This window comes from Miscanthus floridulus, unplaced genomic scaffold (assembly GCF_019320115.1).
Source record: "Miscanthus floridulus cultivar M001 unplaced genomic scaffold, ASM1932011v1 os_1632_1, whole genome shotgun sequence".
NCBI classification, from domain to species: domain Eukaryota; kingdom Viridiplantae; phylum Streptophyta; class Magnoliopsida; order Poales; family Poaceae; genus Miscanthus; species Miscanthus floridulus.
Window position 1 is genome coordinate 12,659 of NW_027097819.1, and position 18,183 is coordinate 30,841.

Sequence of the window (18,183 nt, forward strand, 5' to 3'; positions counted from 1 at the left end):
TTGGACGCACCCGATGGTACTCCTAGGTGATGTGGGTCATGTGGAATCTCGTTTCGGTCTGTTGGGAGCCAGGGTTGGTGCAAGATAGGTGCACGGTTTGCGCCGAACATACCATTGGCTCAGAAATCATTTTGGACGCACCCGATGGTACTCCTAGGTGACGTGGGTCATGTGGAATCTCATTTTGGTCCGTTGGAAGCCAGTGTCGGTGCAAGATAGGTGCACGGTTTGCGCCAAACGTACCGTAGCCTCGAAAATCATTTCGGACGCACCCGATGTGACTCCTAGGTGACATGGGTCATGTGGAATCTCGTTTTGGTCCATTTGGAGACAGTGTTAGTGTCGGTGCAAGATAGGTGCATGATATGCGACGAACATACCATAGGGTTAGAAATCATTTCGGACGCACCCAGTTTTAGTCCTAGGTGAAGTGGGTCATGTGGAATCTCGTTTCGGTCTGTTGGGAGCCAGTGTCGGTGCAAGATAGGTGCATGGTTTGTGCCGAACATACCATAGGCTCAGAAGTTGTTTTGGACGAACCCGATGGTACTCCTAGGTGATGTGGGTCATGTTGAATCTCATTTCGGTCCATTGGGAGCCAGTGTCGGTGCAAGATAGGTGCACGGTTTGCGCCAAGTGTACCATAGGCTCAGAAATCATTTTGCACACACCCGATGGTACTCCTAGGTGATGTGGGTCATGTGGAATATTATTTCAGTCCATTGGGAGCTAGTGTCAGTGCAGGATAGGTGCACGGTTTGCGCGGAACGTACCGTAGGCTCAAAAACCCTTTTGGATGCACCCGATGGAACTCCTAGGTGACTTGGGTCATGTGGAATCTCGTTTCGGTCCATTTGGAGACAATGTTAGTGTCGGTGCAAGATAGGTGCACGGTTTGCGCCGAACATACCATAGGCTCGGAAATCATTTTGGATGCACCCGATGGTACTCCTAGGTGATGTGGGTCAAGTGGAATCTTGTTTCGGTTTGTTGGGAGCCAGTGTTGGTGCAAGATAGGTGCACGGTTTGCGCCGAACATACCATAGGCTCGGAAATCATTTTGGACGCACCCGATGGTACTCCTAGGTGACGTGGGTCATGTGGAGTCTCGTTTTGGTCTGTTGGGAGCCAGTGTCTGTGCAAGATAGGTGCACGGTTGGCCCCGAACATACCATAGGCTCGGAACTCATTTTGGACACACCCGATGGTACTCCTAGGTGACGTGGGTCAAGTGGAATCTTGTTTTGGTCAGTTGGGAGCCAGTGTCGGTACAAGATAGTTGCACGGTTGGCGCCGAACATACCATAGGCTCGGAAATTATTTTGGACACACCCGATGGAACTCCTAGGTGACGTGGGTCATGTGGAATCTCGTTTTGGTCTGTTGGGAGCTAGTGTCGGTGCAAGATAGGTGCACGGTTTGCGCTGAACATACCATAGGCTCAAAAATCCTTTTGGATGCACCCGATGGAACTCCTAGGTGACATGGGTCATGTGGAATCTCGTTTCGGTCCATTTGGAGACAGTGTTAGTGTCGGTGCAAGATAGGTGCACGGTTTGCGCCGAACATACCATAGGCTCAGAAATCATTTTGGACACAACCGATGGGACTCCTAGGTGACGTGGGTCACGTGGAGTCTTGATTCGGTCCGTTGGGAGCCAATGTCGGTGCAAGATAGGTGCACGGTTTGCGCCGAACATACCATAGGCTCATAAATCGTTTTGGATGCACCCGATGATAATCCTAGGAGACGTGGGTCATGCGGAATCACGTTTCGGTCCGTTGGGAGCCAGTGTCGGTTCAAGATAGGTGCACGGTTTGTGTCGAACATACCATAGGCTCGGAAATCATTTTGGACGCACCCGATGGTACTCCTAGGTGATGTGGGTCATGTGGAATCTCGTTTCGGTCTGTTGGGAGCCTGTGTCGGTGCAAGATAGGTGCACGGTTTGCGCCGAACATACCATAGGTTTGGAAATCATTTTGGACGCACCCGATGGTACTCCTAGGTGACGTGGGTCATGTGGAATCTCGTTTTGGTCCGTTGGGATCCAGTGTCGGTGCAAGATAGGTGCACGGTTTGCGTCGAACGTACCGTAGCCTCGAAAATCGTTTTGAACGCACCCGATGTAACTCCTAGGTGACATGGGTCATGTGGAATCTTGTTTCGGTCCATTTGGAGACAGTGTTAGTGTCCGTGCAAGATAGGTGCATGATATGCAACGAACATACCATAGGCTCAGAAATCATTTCGGACGCACCCAATTTTACTCCTTGGTGAAGTGGGTCATGTGCAATCTCGTTTCAGTCTGTTGGGAGCCAGTGTCGGTGGAAGATAGGTGCATGCTTTGTGCTGAACATACCATAGGCTCAGAAGTTGTTTTGGACGAACCCAATGGTACTCCTAGGTGACGTGGGTCATGTTGAATCACATTTCAGTCCGTTGGGAGCCAGTGTCGATGCAAGATAGGTGCACGGTTTGCGCCGAGTGTACCATAGGCTCAGAAATCATTTTGGACGCACCCGATGGTACTCCTAGGTGATGTGGGTCATGTGGAATATCGTTTCGGTCCATTGGGAGCTAGTGTTGGTGCAAGATAGTTGCACGGTTTGCGCCGAACATACGATAGGCTCGGAAATCGTTTTAGACGCTCCCGATGGTACTCCTAGGTGATGTGGGTCAAGTGGAATCTCGTTTCGGTTTGTTGGGAGCCAGAGTCGGTGCAAGATAGGTGCACGGTTTGCGCCGAACATACCATAGGCTCGGAAATCATTTTGGACGCACCCGATGGTACTCCTAGGTGACGTGGGTCATGTGGAGTCTCGTTTTGGTCCGTTGGGAGCCAGTGTTGGTGCAAGATAGGTGCACGGTTGGCGCCGAACATACCATAGGCTTGGAAATCATTTTGGACACACCCGATGGTACTCCTAGATGACGTGGGCAAGTGGAATCTTGTTTCGGTCTGTTGGGAGCCAGTGTCGGTGCAAGATAGGTGCACGGTTGGCGCCGAACATACCATAGGCTTGGAAATCATTTTGGACACACCCGATGGAACTCCTAGGTGACGTGGGTCATGTGGAATCTTGTTTTGGTCTGTTGGGAGCCAGTGTCGGTGCAAGATAGGTGCACGGTTTGCGCCGAACATACCGTAGGCTCGGAAATCATTTTGGACACACCCGATGGAACTCCTAGGTGACGTGGGTCATGTGGAGTCTTGTTTCGGTCCGTTGGGAGCCAGTGTCGGTGCCAGATAGGTGCACGGTTTGTGCCGAACATACCATAGGCTCGGAAATCGTTTTGGACGCACCCGATGGTACTCCTAGGTGATGTGGGTCATGTGGAATCTCGTTTCGGTCTGTTGGGAGCCAGTGTCGGTGCAAGATAGGTGCACGGTTTGCGCCGAACATACCGTAGGCTCGGAAATCATTTTGGACACACCCGATGGAACTCCTAGGTGACGTGGGTCATGTGGAGTCTTGTTTCGGTCCGTTGGGAGCCAGTGTCGGTGCAAGATAGGTGCACGGTTTGTGCCGAACATACCATAGGCTTGGAAATCGTTTTGGACGCACCCGATGGTACTCCTAGGTGATGTGGGTCATGTGGAATCTCATTTCGGTCTGTTGGGAGCCAGTGTCGGTGCAAGATAGGTGCACGGTTTGCGCCGAACATACCATAGGTTCGGAAATCATTTTGGACGCACCCGATGGTACTCCTAGGTGACGTGGGTCATGTGGAATCTCGTTTTGGTCCGTTGGGATCCAGTGTCGGTGCAAGATAGGTGCACGGTTTGCATCGAACGTACCGTAGCCTCGAAAATCGTTTTGAACGCACCCGATGTAACTCCTAGGTGACATGGGTCATGTGGAATCTTGTTTCGGTCCATTTGGAGACAGTGTTAGTGTCGGTGCAAGATAGGTGCATGATATGCAACGAACATACCATAGGCTCAGAAATCATTTCGGACGCACCCAATTTTACTCCTACATGAAGTGGGTCATGTGGAATCTCATTTCGGTCTGTTGGGAGCCAGTGTCGGTGCAAGATAGGTGCATGGTTTGTGCCAAACATACCATAGGCTCAGAAGTTGTTTTGGACACACCCGATGGTACTCCTAGGTGACATGGGTCATGTGGAATCTCGTTTCGGTCCATTTGGAGACAGTGTTAGTGTCGGTGCAAGATAGGTGCACGGTTTGCGCCGAACATACCGTAGGCTCGAAAATCCTTTTGGATGCACCCGATGGAACTCCTAGGTGACATGGGTCATGTGGAATCTCGTTTCGGTCCATTTGGAGACAGTGTTAGTGTCAGTCAGTGCAAGATAGGTGCACGGTTTGCGCCGAACATACGATAGGCTCGGAAATCGTTTTAGACGCACCCGATGGTACTCCTAGGTGATGTGGGTCAAGTGGAATCTCGTTTCGGTTTGTTGGGAGCCAGAGTCGGTGCAAGATAGGTGCACGGTTTGCGCCGAACATACCATAGGCTCGGAAATCATTTTGGACGCACCCGATGGTACTCCTAGGTGACGTGGGTCATGTGGAGTCTCGTTTTGGTCCGTTGGGAGCCAGTGTCGGTGCAAGATAGGTGCACGGTTGGCGCCGAACATACCATAGGCTTGGAAATCATTTTGGACACACCCGATGGTACTCCTAGATGACGTGGGCAAGTGGAATCTTGTTTCGGTCTGTTGGGAGCCAGTGTCGGTGCAAGATAGGTGCACGGTTGGCGCCGAACATACCATAGGCTTGGAAATCATTTTGGACACACCCGATGGAACTCCTAGGTGACATGGGTCATGTGGAATCTCGTTTCGGTCTGTTGGGAGCCAGTGTCGGTGCAAGATAGGTGCACGGTTTGCGCCGAACATACCGTAGGCTCGGAAATCATTTTGGACACACCAGATGGAACTCCTAGGTGACGTGGGTCATGTGGAGTCTTGTTTCGGTCCGTTGGGAGCCAGTGTCGGTGCAAGATAGGTGCACGGTTTGTGTCGAACATACCATAGGCTCGGAAATCGTTTTGGACGCACCCGATGGTACTCCTAGGTGATGTGGGTCATGTGGAATCTCGTTTCGGTCTGTTGGGAGCCTGTGTCGGTGCAAGATAGGTGCACGGTTTGCGCCGAACATACCATAGGTTTGGAAATCATTTTGGACGCACCCGATGGTACTCCTAGGTGACGTGGGTCATGTGGAATCTCGTTTTGGTCCGTTGGGATCCAGTGTCGGTGCAAGATAGGTGCACGGTTTGCGTCGAACGTACCGTAGCCTCGAAAATCGTTTTGAACGCACCCGATGTAACTCCTAGGTGACATGGGTCATGTGGAATCTTGTTTCGGTCCATTTGGAGACAGTGTTAGTGTCCGTGCAAGATAGGTGCATGATATGCAACGAACATACCATAGGCTCAGAAATCATTTCGGACGCACCCAATTTTACTCCTACATGAAGTGGGTCATGTGGAATCTCATTTCGGTCTGTTGGGAGCCAGTGTCGGTGCAAGATAGGTGCATGGTTTGTGCCGAACATACCATAGGCTCAGAAATCATTTTGGACGCACCCGATGGTACTCCTTGGTGACGTGGGTCAAGTGGAATCTCGTTTCGGTCTGTTGGGAGCCAGTGTCGGTGCAAGATAGGTGCACGGTTTGCGCCAAACGTACCATAGGCTCGAAAATCCTTTTGGACGCACCCGATGGTACTCCTAGGTGACATGGGTCATGTGGAATCTCGTTTTGGTCCATTTGGAGACAGTGTTAGTGTCGGTGCAAGATAGGAGCACGGTTTGCGCCGAACATACCGTAGGCTCGAAAATCCTTTTGGATGCACCCGATGGAACTCCTAGGTGACATGGGTCATGTGGAATCTCGTTTTGGTCCATTTGGAGACAGTGTTAGTGTCAGTGCAAGATAGTTGCACGGTTTGCGCCGAACATACGATAGGCTCGGAAATCGTTTTAGACGCTCCCGATGGTACTCCTAGGTGATGTGGGTCAAGTGGAATCTCGTTTCGGTTTGTTGGGAGCCAGAGTCGGTGCAAGATAGGTGCACGGTTTGCGCCGAACATACCATAGGCTCGGAAATCATTTTGGACGCACCCGATGGTACTCCTAGGTGACGTGGGTCATGTGGAGTCTCGTTTTGGTCCGTTGGGAGCCAGTGTCGGTGCAAGATAGGTGCACGGTTGGCGCCGAACATACCATAGGCTTGGAAATCATTTTGGACACACCCGATGGTACTCCTAGATGACGTGGGCAAGTGGAATCTTGTTTCGGTCTGTTGGGAGCCAGTGTCGGTGCAAGATAGGTGCACGGTTGGCGCCGAACATACCATAGGCTTGGAAATCATTTTGGACACACCCGATGGAACTCCTAGGTGACGTGGGTCATGTGGAATCTTGTTTTGGTCTGTTGGGAGCCAGTGTCGGTGCAAGATAGGTGCACGGTTTGCGCCGAACATACCGTAGGCTCGGAAATCATTTTGGACACACCCGATGGAACTCCTAGGTGACGTGGGTCATGTGGAGTCTTGTTTCGGTCCGTTGGGAGCCAGTGTCGGTGCCAGATAGGTGCACGGTTTGTGCCGAACATACCATAGGCTCGGAAATCGTTTTGGACGCACCCGATGGTACTCCTAGGTGATGTGGGTCATGTGGAATCTCGTTTCGGTCTGTTGGGAGCCAGTGTCGGTGCAAGATAGGTGCACGGTTTGCGCCGAACATACCATAGGTTCGGAAATCATTTTGGACGCACCCGATGGTACTCCTAGGTGACGTGGGTCATGTGGAATCTCGTTTTGGTCCGTTGGGATCTAGTGTCGGTGCAAGATAGGTGCACGGTTTGCGTCGAACGTACCGTAGCCTCGAAAATCATTTTGGACGCACCCGATGTAACTCCTAGGTGACATGGGTCATGTGGAATCTTGTTTCGGTCCATTTGGAGACAGTGTTAGTGTCGGTGCAAGATAGGTGCATGATATGCAACGAACATACCATAGGCTCAGAAATCATTTCGGACGCACCCAATTTTACTCCTACGTGAAGTGGGTCATGTGGAATCTCATTTCGGTCTGTTGGGAGCCAGTGTCGGTGCAAGATAGGTGCATGGTTTGTGCCGAACATACCATAGGCTCAGAAGTTGTTTTGGACGCACCCGATGGTACTCCTAGGTGACATGGGTCATGTGGAATCTCGTTTCGGTCCATTTGGAGACAGTGTTAGTGTCGGTGCAAGATAGGTGCACGGTTTGCGCCGAACATACCATAGTCTCGGAAATCATTTTGGACGCACCCGATGGTACTCCTAGGTGATGTGGGTCGAGTGGAATCTTGTTTCGGTTTGTTGGGAGCCAGTGTTGGTGCAAGATAGGTGCACGGTTTGCGCCGAAAATACCATAGGCTCAGAAATCATTTTGGACGCACCCGATGGTACTCCTAGGTGACGTGGGTCATGTGGAGTCACGTTTTCGTCTGTTGGGAGCCAGTGTCGGTGCAAGATAGGTGCATGGTTGGCACCGAACATACCATAGGCTGGGAAATCATTTTGGACACACCCGATGGAACTCCTAGGTGACGTGGGTCATGTGGAGTCTTGTTTCAGTCCGTTGGGAGCCAGTGTCCGTGCAAGATAGGTGCATGGTTTGCGACGAACATACCAAGGCTCGGAAATCATTTTGACGCACTTGATGGTACTCCTAGGTGACGTGGGTCAAGTGGAATCTCATTTTGGACTGTTGGGAGCCAGTGTCGGTGCAAGATAGGTGCACGGTTGGCGCCGAACATACCATAGGCTCGGAAATCATTTTGGACCCACCCGATGGTACTCCTAGGTGACGTGGGTCAAGTGGAATCTTGTTTTGGTCTGTTGGGAGCCAGTGTCGGTGCAAGATAGGTGCACGGTTGGCGCCGAACATACCATAGGCTCGGAAATCATTTTGGACACACCCGATGGAACTCCTAGGTGACGTGGGTCATCTGGAGTCTTGTTTCGGTCTGTTGGGAGCCAGTGTCGGTGCAAGATAGGTGCACGGTTTGTGCCGAACATACCATAGTCTCGGAAATCGTTTTGGACGCACCCGATGGTACTCCTAGGTGATGTGGGTCATGTGGAATCTCGTTTCGGTCTGTTGGGAGCCAGTGTCGGTGCAAGATAGGTGCACGGTTTGTGCCAAACATACCATAGGCTCGGAAATCATTTTGGACGCACCCGATGGTACTACTAGGTGATGTGGGTCACGTGGAATCTCATTTCGGTCTGTTGGGAGCCAGTGTCGGTGCAAGATAGGTGCACGGTTTGTGCCGAACATACCATAGGTTTGGAAATCATTTTGGACGCACCCGATGGTACTCCTAGGTGACGTGGGTCATGTGGAATCTCGTTTTGGTCCATTGGGAGCCAGTGTCTGTGCAAGATAGGTGCACGGTTTGCGCCGAACGTACTGTAGCCTCAAAAATCATTTTGGACACACCCGATGTAACTCCTAGGTGACATGGGTCATGTGGAATCTCATTTCGGTCCATTTGGAAACAGTGTTGGTGTCGGTGCAAGATAGGTGCATGATATGCAACGAACATACCATAGGCTCAGAAATCATTTCGGACGCACCCAATTTTACTCCTAGGTGAAGTGGGTCATGTGGAATCTCGTTTCGGTCTGTTGGGAGCCAGTGTCGGTGCAAGATAGGTGCATGGTTTGTGCCGAACATACCATAGGCTCGGAAGTTGTATTTTACGAACCCAATGGTACTCCTAGGTGACGTGGGTCATGTTGAATCTCATTTCAGTCCGTTGGGAGCCAGTGTCGGTGCAAGATAGGTACACGGTTTGCGCCGAGTGTACCATAGGCTCAGAAATCATTTTGGACGCACCCGATGGTACTCCTAGGTGATGTGGGTCATGTGGAATATCGTTTCGGTCCATTGGGAGCCAGTGTCGGTGCAAGATAGGTGCACAGTTTGCGTGGAACGTACCGTAGGCTCGAAAATCCTTTTGGATGCACCCGATGGAACTCCTAGGTGACTGGGTCATGTGGAATCTCGTTTCGGTCCATTTGGAGACAGTGTTAGTGTCGGTGCAAGATAGGTGCACGGTTTGCGCCGAACGTACCGTAGGCTCGAAAATCCTTTTGGATGCACCCGATGGAACTCCTAGGTGACATGGGTCATGTGGAATCTCGTTTCGGTCCATTTGGAGACAGTGTTAGTGTCAGTGCAAGATAGGTGCACGGTTTGCGCCGAACGTACCGTAGGCACGAAAATCCTTTTGGATGCACCCGATGGAACTCCTAGGTGACATGGGTCATGTGGAATCTCGTTTCGGTCCATTTGGAGACAGTGTTAGTGTCGGTGCAAGATAGGTGCACGGTTTGAGCCGAACGTACTGTAGGCTCGAAAATCCTTTTGGATGCACCCGATGGAACTCCTAGGTGACATGGGCCATGTGGAATCTCATTTCGGTCCATTTGGAGACAGTGTTAGTGTCGGTGCAAGATAGGTGCACGGTTTGCGCTGAACATACCATAGGCTCAGAAATCATTTCGGACGCACCCAGTTTTAGTCCTAGGTGAAGTGGGTCATGTGGAATCTCGTTTCGGTCTATTGGGAGCCAGTGTCGGTGCAAGATAGGTGCATGGTTTGTGCCGAACATACCATAGGCTCAGAAGTTGTTTTGGACGAACCCGATGGTACTCCTAGGTGATGTGGGTCATGTTGAATCTCATTTCGGTCCATTGGGAGCCAGTGTCGGTGCAAGATAGGTGCACGGTTTGCGCCAAGTGTACCATAGGCTCAGAAATCATTTTGCACACACCCGATGGTACTCCTAGGTGATGTGGGTCATGTGGAATATCATTTCAGTCCATTGGGAGCTAGTGTCAGTGCAGGATAGGTGCACGGTTTGCGCGGAACGTACCGTAGGCTCAAAAATCCTTTTGGATGCACCCGATGGAACTCCTAGGTGACTTGGGTCATGTGGAATCTCGTTTCGGTCCATTTGGAGACAGTGTTAGTGTCGGTGCAAGATAGGTCCACGGTTTGCGCCGAACATACCGTAGGCTCAAAAATCCTTTTGGATGCACCCGATGGAACTCCTAGGTGACATGGGTCATGTGGAATCTCGTTTCGGTCCATTTGGAGACAGTGTTAGTGTCGGTGCAAGATAGGTGCACGGTTTGCGCCGAACATACCATAGGCTCGGAAATCGTTTTAGACGCACCCGATGGTACTCCTAGGTGATGTGGGTCAAGTGGAATCTCGTTTCGGTTTGTTGGGAGCCAGAGTCGGTGCAAGATAGGTGCACGGTTTGCGCCGAACATACCATAGGCTCAGAAATCATTTTGGACGCACCCGATGGTACTCCTAGGTGACGTGGGTCATGTGGAGTCTCGTTTTGGTCCGTTGGGAGCCAGTGTCGGTGCAAGATAGGTGCACGGTTGGCGCCGAACATACCATAGGCTTGGAAATCATTTTGGACACACCCGATGGTACTCCTAGATGATGTGGGCAAGTGGAATCTTGTTTCGGTCTGTTGGGAGCCAGTGTCGGTGCAAGATAGGTGCACGGTTGGCGCCGAACATACCATAGGCTTGGAAATCATTTTGGACACACCCGATGGAACTCCTAGGTGACGTGGGTCATGTGGAATCTCGTTTCGGTCTGTTGGGAGCCAGTGTCGGTGCAAGATAGGTGCACGGTTTGCGCCGAACATACCGTAGGCTCGGAAATCATTTTGGACACACCCGATGGAACTCCTAGGTGATGTGGGTCATGTGGAGTCTTGTTTCGGTCCGTTGGGAGCCAGTGTCGGTGCAAGATAGGTGCACGGTTTGTGCCGAACATACCATAGGCTTGGAAATCGTTTTGGACGCACCCGATGGTACTCCTAGGTGATGTGGGTCATGTGGAATCTCGTTTCGGTCTGTTGGGAGCCAGTGTCGGTGCAAGATAGGTGCACGGTTTGCGCCGAACATACCATAGGTTCGGAAATCATTTTGGACGCACCCGATGGTACTCCTAGGTGACGTGGGTCATGTGGAATCTCGTTTTGGTCCGTTGGGATCCAGTGTCGGTGCAAGATAGGTGCACGGTTTGCATCGAACGTACCGTAGCCTCGAAAATCGTTTTGAACACACCCGATGTAACTCCTAGGTGACATGGGTCATGTGGAATCTTGTTTCGGTCCATTTGGAGACAGTGTTAGTGTCGGTGCAAGATAGGTGCATGATATGCAACGAACATACCATAGGCTCAGAAATCATTTCGGACGCACCCAATTTTACTCCTACATGAAGTGGGTCATGTGGAATCTCATTTCGGTCTGTTGGGAGCCAGTGTCGGTGCAAGATAGGTGCATGGTTTGTGCCGAACGTACCATAGGCTCAGAAGTTGTTTTGGACACACCCGATGGTACTCCTAGGTGACATGGGTCATGTGGAATCTCGTTTCGGTCCATTTGGAGACAGTGTTAGTGTCGGTGCAAGATAGGTGCACGGTTTGCGCCGAACATACCGTAGGCTCGAAAATCCTTTTGGATGCACCCGATGGAACTCCTAGTGATGAGGACGTCATTGGCTCAAATATGACCATGCCAACCACTTCTATACCAAAGGTGCAACCATTCTATATGAGGCTTATCAATGATGCATTTGATGAATTGATGCTGCACCATGATGTGTGTTCATTCTCATTTTCAGAATTACTTACATGGATCAAGGGAAGGTTTGATTGCATATGGAAAACATGGAAGGTTAATGAAGTTGATTGGGGACTAAATCCATGTATTCCTAACGTCCTCCACTAGGCCACCACGTCACTTTGGTCCCAAGGAAAGAAAGAGTCCAAGTCCAACACGTTTTGGAAGTTGAATTCGGACTGCAAAATAGTCCCAAATTGCGACGGTCACCACGACTTCATACAGACTCCGATTGGGACGTTCTAGCACTTTTTGGAAAGCTTATCAAGTCTATTTTCCAACGGATCTGGACTCATGGCTATATCTTATCTGATGCTTCCGCAGTCGTCATTTCAACGCCGGGACCTTTTCTGCCTTTGGTGCTGCGTCACCCTATTTTGGGCCGATGGTCCATGTATCAAGTTGGGTCCATTAGGGACGCGTCCTAGGGTTGGTGATGTGCACACGCCTATGCAAGCGTGTAGCAAGTTGGGTGGCCCGATCTTCTCGTAGGATCCGCGAACTTGATAACTTGTCGCTGCGTGACCTGGTGAAGAGGCAGTGCACCGCGAGGCTGTCCACACGACGAACTACCGAGACAATCACCCTTCCACGTACCGACGAAACAGCCCACGCAATCACGCCCTATAGACGTGAAGGCACGAACTGGGTGAACCGCAGTTCGGCGTTCTACAACTCCCTCAGGAATCGAAAGAACAAGTGTTGCAAGCCTCTCAAGACTCACGCATAAACAAAACTCCACGAGTTTGTGTATTCTGAATTCAACCAATCCAAATCTGACCTTTCATTGTCTAGTACAAGATATATATAGAGATAGGGACGTTCAACTTGGAGTAAATGGCAGCATGCGCATGCACCAATGGATTTCGTGGCTGGTTCGCGCATCTTTTCAGCTTCTGATAGCAGTTACTAAAATGAGCATAACTCTTTATTGGGACGTCGAAATAATGAGCCGTTTGATGGGCTGGAAAGTAGACTTGAAGACGCTTCCATCCACATATAGAACACCGTCTAACTCCTTGTATTCTGTCCGCGGTGATGCTTGGAATTCGTATCATGTATCAGTCATCTAGCTTCTGGTTGCATTTCCATGCAAAGGTGATGAACCACCATTTTATTCTTGCACACCATAGGCTTCTTGGTTCAAATGTCCAGAGGCTTGAATCCATCTTCATCCCATGTTGGTTCATACACTCCATCATTCCTAAGGACATTGGAACAAGAACTCAAAAGCATAGGCTCATTCAACATAAACTGATTATTAAACATAAGGTTAGCGTTCACCTGAGAATGAATTTCCTTCTCCAATTGTTTAGCTCTACTTCTTGTAATTGGACCAGCTATATCAAGTGGAGTTTCATTTGAAGATGAGTGAATGCTAGGAATGTCCTCATTAGCCTCCCCCTCTTGAGAAGGAGTCGTCCTCGACTCAGGCTCACCAACAAATGGAAGCAAGTCTTTGACATTGAATGTTGTACTCACATTGGAATATTCAGGTGGCAGCTCAATTTTGTAAGCATTATCATTTATCTTGTGTAAAACCTTGAACGGACCATCACCCCTAGGAGATAACTTACTCTTGCGCTGTTGGGGAAATCGATCCTTGCGTAGATGCAACCACACGAGGTCTCCGGGCTGGAATGTAACCTTCTTCTTACCTTTGTTCGCTTGCTTTGCATATTGTGCTGATTTCTTCTCGATATTCCTTCTTGTCTCATCATGTAGCTTCTTGAGAAAATCTGATCTCTTTGCTGCATCCAAGTTAACTTGTTCCTGTAATGGTAAAGGCAAAAGATCCATGGGAGTATGCGGTTTAAACCCATAAACAATTTCAAATGGACAAAAGTTTGTTGTGGAATGGACTGCCCTGTTATAAGCAAATTCAATATGTGGAAGGCAGTCTTCCCACTGCTTCAAATTCTTTTTCAACACAGCACGCAACATGGTGGACAAGGTACGATTGACAACTTCAGTTTGCCCATCGGTTTGCGGATGACAAGTGGTGGAAAATAACAACTTTGTACCAAGTTTAGCCCATAACGTCTTCCAAAAATAGCTTAGAAATTTTGTATCCCGATCTGAAACAATAGTCCTTGGTACTCCATGTAAACGAACGATCTCCCTAAAAAACAAATCAGCAACGTGTGAAGCATCGTCGTTCTTATGACATGGAATAAAATGTGCCATTTTAGAGAATCGGTCAACAACAACAAAGATAGAATCCCTCCCCCTCTGAGACCGAGGTAACCCCAAAATAAAATCCATGGATATATCTTCCCAAGGTACATTCGGAACTGGTAATGGAGTATAAAGACCATGGGGATTAAGGTGGGACTTAGCTTTCAAGCAGATTATGCAGCGTGCAACATGTCGCTGGACATCACGTCGCATATGTGGCCAAAAGAAATGATCGGAGAGCATGTCCAATGTCTTTTTGACGCCAAAATGACCAGCTAAGCCACCAGCATGTGCTTCCTGCAAAAGAACTTGACGAATCGAACAGGCTGGAATGCATAGTTTGTTAGTCCGAAATAAAAAACCATCATGCACATAATACTTGTCCCAGCCTTTTCCAGCAATGCAATGAGAGAAAGGTTCTTTAAAATCAGAATCAGCTGCATAGAGTGTTTTAATGGATTCCAAACCAAGCACTTTTGTATCTAATTGTGTAACCAAACCACATCTCCGTGATAAGGCATCAGCAACAATGTTATCTTTTCCACGCTTATGTTTTACAACATAGGGAAATGTTTCAATGAACTCAATCCATTTAGCATGTCTACGGTTCAGTTTGCCTTGACTTTTTAGATATTTCAAAGCTTCATGATCAGAATGGATGACAAATTCTTTAGGTAACAAATAATGGTGCCAAACTTCCAAAACGCGAACTAAGGCATAAAGCTCTTTGTCATAAACCGAGTAATTCAGATGTGGACCATTTAGCTTTTCAGAAAAGTAGGCAACAGGTTTACCTTCTTGCAGTAGTACACCTCCTATGCCAATACCACTTGCATCACATTCGATCTCAAATGTCTTACCAAAATCAGGAAGTTGTAGCAGCGGTGCTTCACAAAGCTTTGTTTTCAGCTCATTGAAGGCTTGGTCTTGTTCATCACCCCACTTGAATGGAACATCCTTCTTTGTCAAATTGTTGAGGGGTGCAGCGATGGTGCTGAAATCTTTAACAAAACGCCTGTAAAAACCTGCAAGACCATGAAAACTTCGAACTTGACTCACATTTGTAGGTGTAGGCCAATCCTGTATTGCTTTAACCTTCTCTTCATCAACCTGAATACCATCTGCGGAAACAACAAAGCCAAGGAAAACAACACGGTCTGTGCAAAAGGTGCACTTAGCAATGTTGCCATACAATTTCTCTTCCCTCAAAACAGCAAGTACTTGACGGATATGATCAAGATGTTCATCAAATGATTTGCTATAGATTAGAATATCATCAAAATAAACAACTACAAACTTGCCAATGAAAGCTCGTAAAACATGGTTCATTAAGCGCATAAAAGTTGAAGGAGCATTTGTCAAGCCAAATGGCATCACAAGCCATTCATAGAGACCAATTTTGGTTTTAAAACGCTGTTTTCCATTCATCACCAAGTTTCATGCGGATTTGATGATAGCCACTACGCAAATCAATCTTGGTGAAAATGATGGAACCACTCAATTCATCTAACATGTCATCAAGTCGTGGAATGGGATGGCGATATCGAACAGTTATAGCATTGATAGCACGACAATCAACACACATGCGCCAAGAGCCACCTTTCTTTGGAACTAAAAGAACGGGAACAGCACATGGTGATAAGGATTCACGAACATACCCTTTGTCCAAAAGCTCTTTTACCTGTCGCTGAATTTCCTTTGTCTCTATGGGATTGGTGCGGTAGGCTGGACGATTTGGAAGAGAAGCACCTGGTACCAAATCAATTTGATGCTCAATTCCACGGAGTGGAGGAAGTCCAGCTGGTATCTCATCGGGAAAAACATCTTCGAAGTCCTGTAAGAGATCAAGAACAACACTAGGCAGCGATGAAGGTAAATCGTTAGTTGAAAGTAGGACCTCCTTGTGCAAGAGCACAAAAAATGGGGCTGTGGTGTTTCTCACTTCTCTCATATCACTCTTGCTCACAAAGAGACACTCAGTGTGGCGTGGCTGTTTAGGATTGGCAGGAGTCTTTATGTGGCTGGATGGGTTAGAACTCTCTCCCTTACTTGTGTTGGGGATCTCACTCAATTTGCTTTTGTCAGATTCCTCTCTTTTCTTGCGAGCCATATCTGAAGCATGTATCTCCTCTGGAGATAATGGAATAAGAACCACCTTCTTGTCATTGTGAATGAAAGTGTGTTTGTTAGACCGTCCAAAATGCACCGAATCCACATCAAATTGCCATGGCCGACCAAGCAGCAAATGGCATGCTTGCATGGGGACAATATCACAATCAACCTCTCCATGATAATCACCAATGGAAAATGACAAACGAATCATGGCTGAAACCTTAACTGTCCCAGAATTATTCAACCATTGCATATGATATGGATGTGGATGGCGACGTGGCTGCAAACCAAGCTTCTCAACAAGCAAAGCACTAACAATATTATTGCAGCTCCCACCATCTATGATGAAACGGCACACTTGTCCTTTCACTTTGCATCGGGACTGAAACAAATTATGGCGTTGTCCTTGTTCAGCAGCAACAAACTGAGTGGAAAGAACTCTCCTAACCACCAAAGAAGGAGATGGTGTATTCATTGTAGAAGGCTCCAAATCAGGAAAATCAGCAAGCAACTCATCAAAATCAGCACTAGTAATCTCGCCAGAAGATGGAGAAATAATATCTTGTAGCATGTTATTGTGAGCAAAAGGTGGAATAGGTTGAATGGCTAAACAATTCAGACCTAGCTCAAATGTACCATCCTCTGCTGAATACTCACAAGTGTCAAGATTAAGATCTGCAAATACATTGGTAAACTCGTCCTCCTCTTCACTTTGTGAATCATAAGAACCATCAGCAAGTGCAATAATAGTACGACGATTGGGACATTCAGCTTGCTTATGCCCATGACCACCACACTTAAAACACTCAATCTTGCTTGTCTTGCGTTGGGTGGCTGCAGTAGAAGAAGTGGGCTGACTTGAACTCACAGCTTTACCTTTCACATCCAATTGTTTGGAAGAAGTTGGAAGATATCTATTTGCTCCACGAGATGAGGATTTGGGCGTTGCAGCTCCTTGCTGTTGGAATTGAGGCGTGACATCCCCTTGCTGTTGGGAATGACGCCATGAAGCATTGTATTTGTAAGACGTAGCAATTTGCCTTTCAGCCCTCTTTGCAAAATGAACCAACTCGGTGAGACTTGTGTAGGTTGTCATATCCACTTTATCAGCAATAGGTTTATTGAGGCCAACTAGAAACCGAGCCATTGTGGATTCCTCATCTTCAGTTATCCCTGTACGAAGTACACACATTTCCAATTCTTGAAAATATTCATCAACACTGCGAGTACCTTGCACAAGACGTTTCAGCTTCAAATGTAGATCACGAGAATAATATGCAGGAACAAAACGACGTCGCATTTCTCTCTTCATGTCTTCCCAAGTTATACGAACATGCCCAACTCTCTGATATTCAGTACGGACCTGATTCCACCAAGTTATGGCATAGCCTTTAAACTCAATGGCTGCAAGCTTTGCCTTCTTTTCAGCAGAGTATTCATACAAATCAAATATTTGTTCCACCTTGGTCTCCCATTCAAAATAAGCATCAGCATTCTCCTGTCCGCTGAAAGGGGGAATAGACACTTTCACGTTTCTTAAACCATCATCATTACGACGACGATGGCGGTCACGATAACCATGATGGCCACCACCATGTCGATGATCATCCATGTCGGACAACATATCATCATCACCATCATAATCTCTACCTCCAACTAGAACGCGCCGAGCACGACCAAAACCATGGCCAAACCCACCACGTCCATGTCCATGACCAGCGGCACGACGTGGTGCCTCGTTATCCTCATTGTCATCATCCTCATTTGGTGGTGGTTCTCTATGAGGCATGTTCAATTGGAGAGTTTGTAGTTGTTGCATCAAATCATTCATTTGTGTACGCAGCTCCTGGAATTCCTCCACCGAAACAGCGGCACCATCTCCACGTCCTGCCATATTAGTAGAGGGAAAAAAAAGACAATATATATGTGGAATATATGTGGAATCACTCCCTCACCACTTGCTGAACAAGTTCTTTCTCTTCCTGGAAAGGGCAAGAACCAGGGCTGCAATCTGTAGTGGAAGAGTGAAGAGACTACGGTGCAACAGCTCACGGTGCTTTTAAGTGGAGCTTGGTGGGGTAATATGTAAATGGAATGCGCTGAAATGTAGTAATGCAAAACCGAATAATAATCCAAGAACTCAAGTCTAAGTTGCTGAATATAAAGGAAAAGATGCTCAAAGAAAGGAACAAGATGTAGGAAGTGGAT

The 18,183-nt window shown here is 48.2% G+C and overlaps 1 pseudogene; it reads right to left on the reverse strand.

The window, feature by feature from the left end:
• Positions 1–12,530: 12,530 nt before the first annotated feature.
• On the reverse strand, positions 12,531–17,869 carry LOC136534189 (uncharacterized; annotated as a pseudogene).
• Positions 17,870–18,183: the final 314 nt, after the last annotated feature.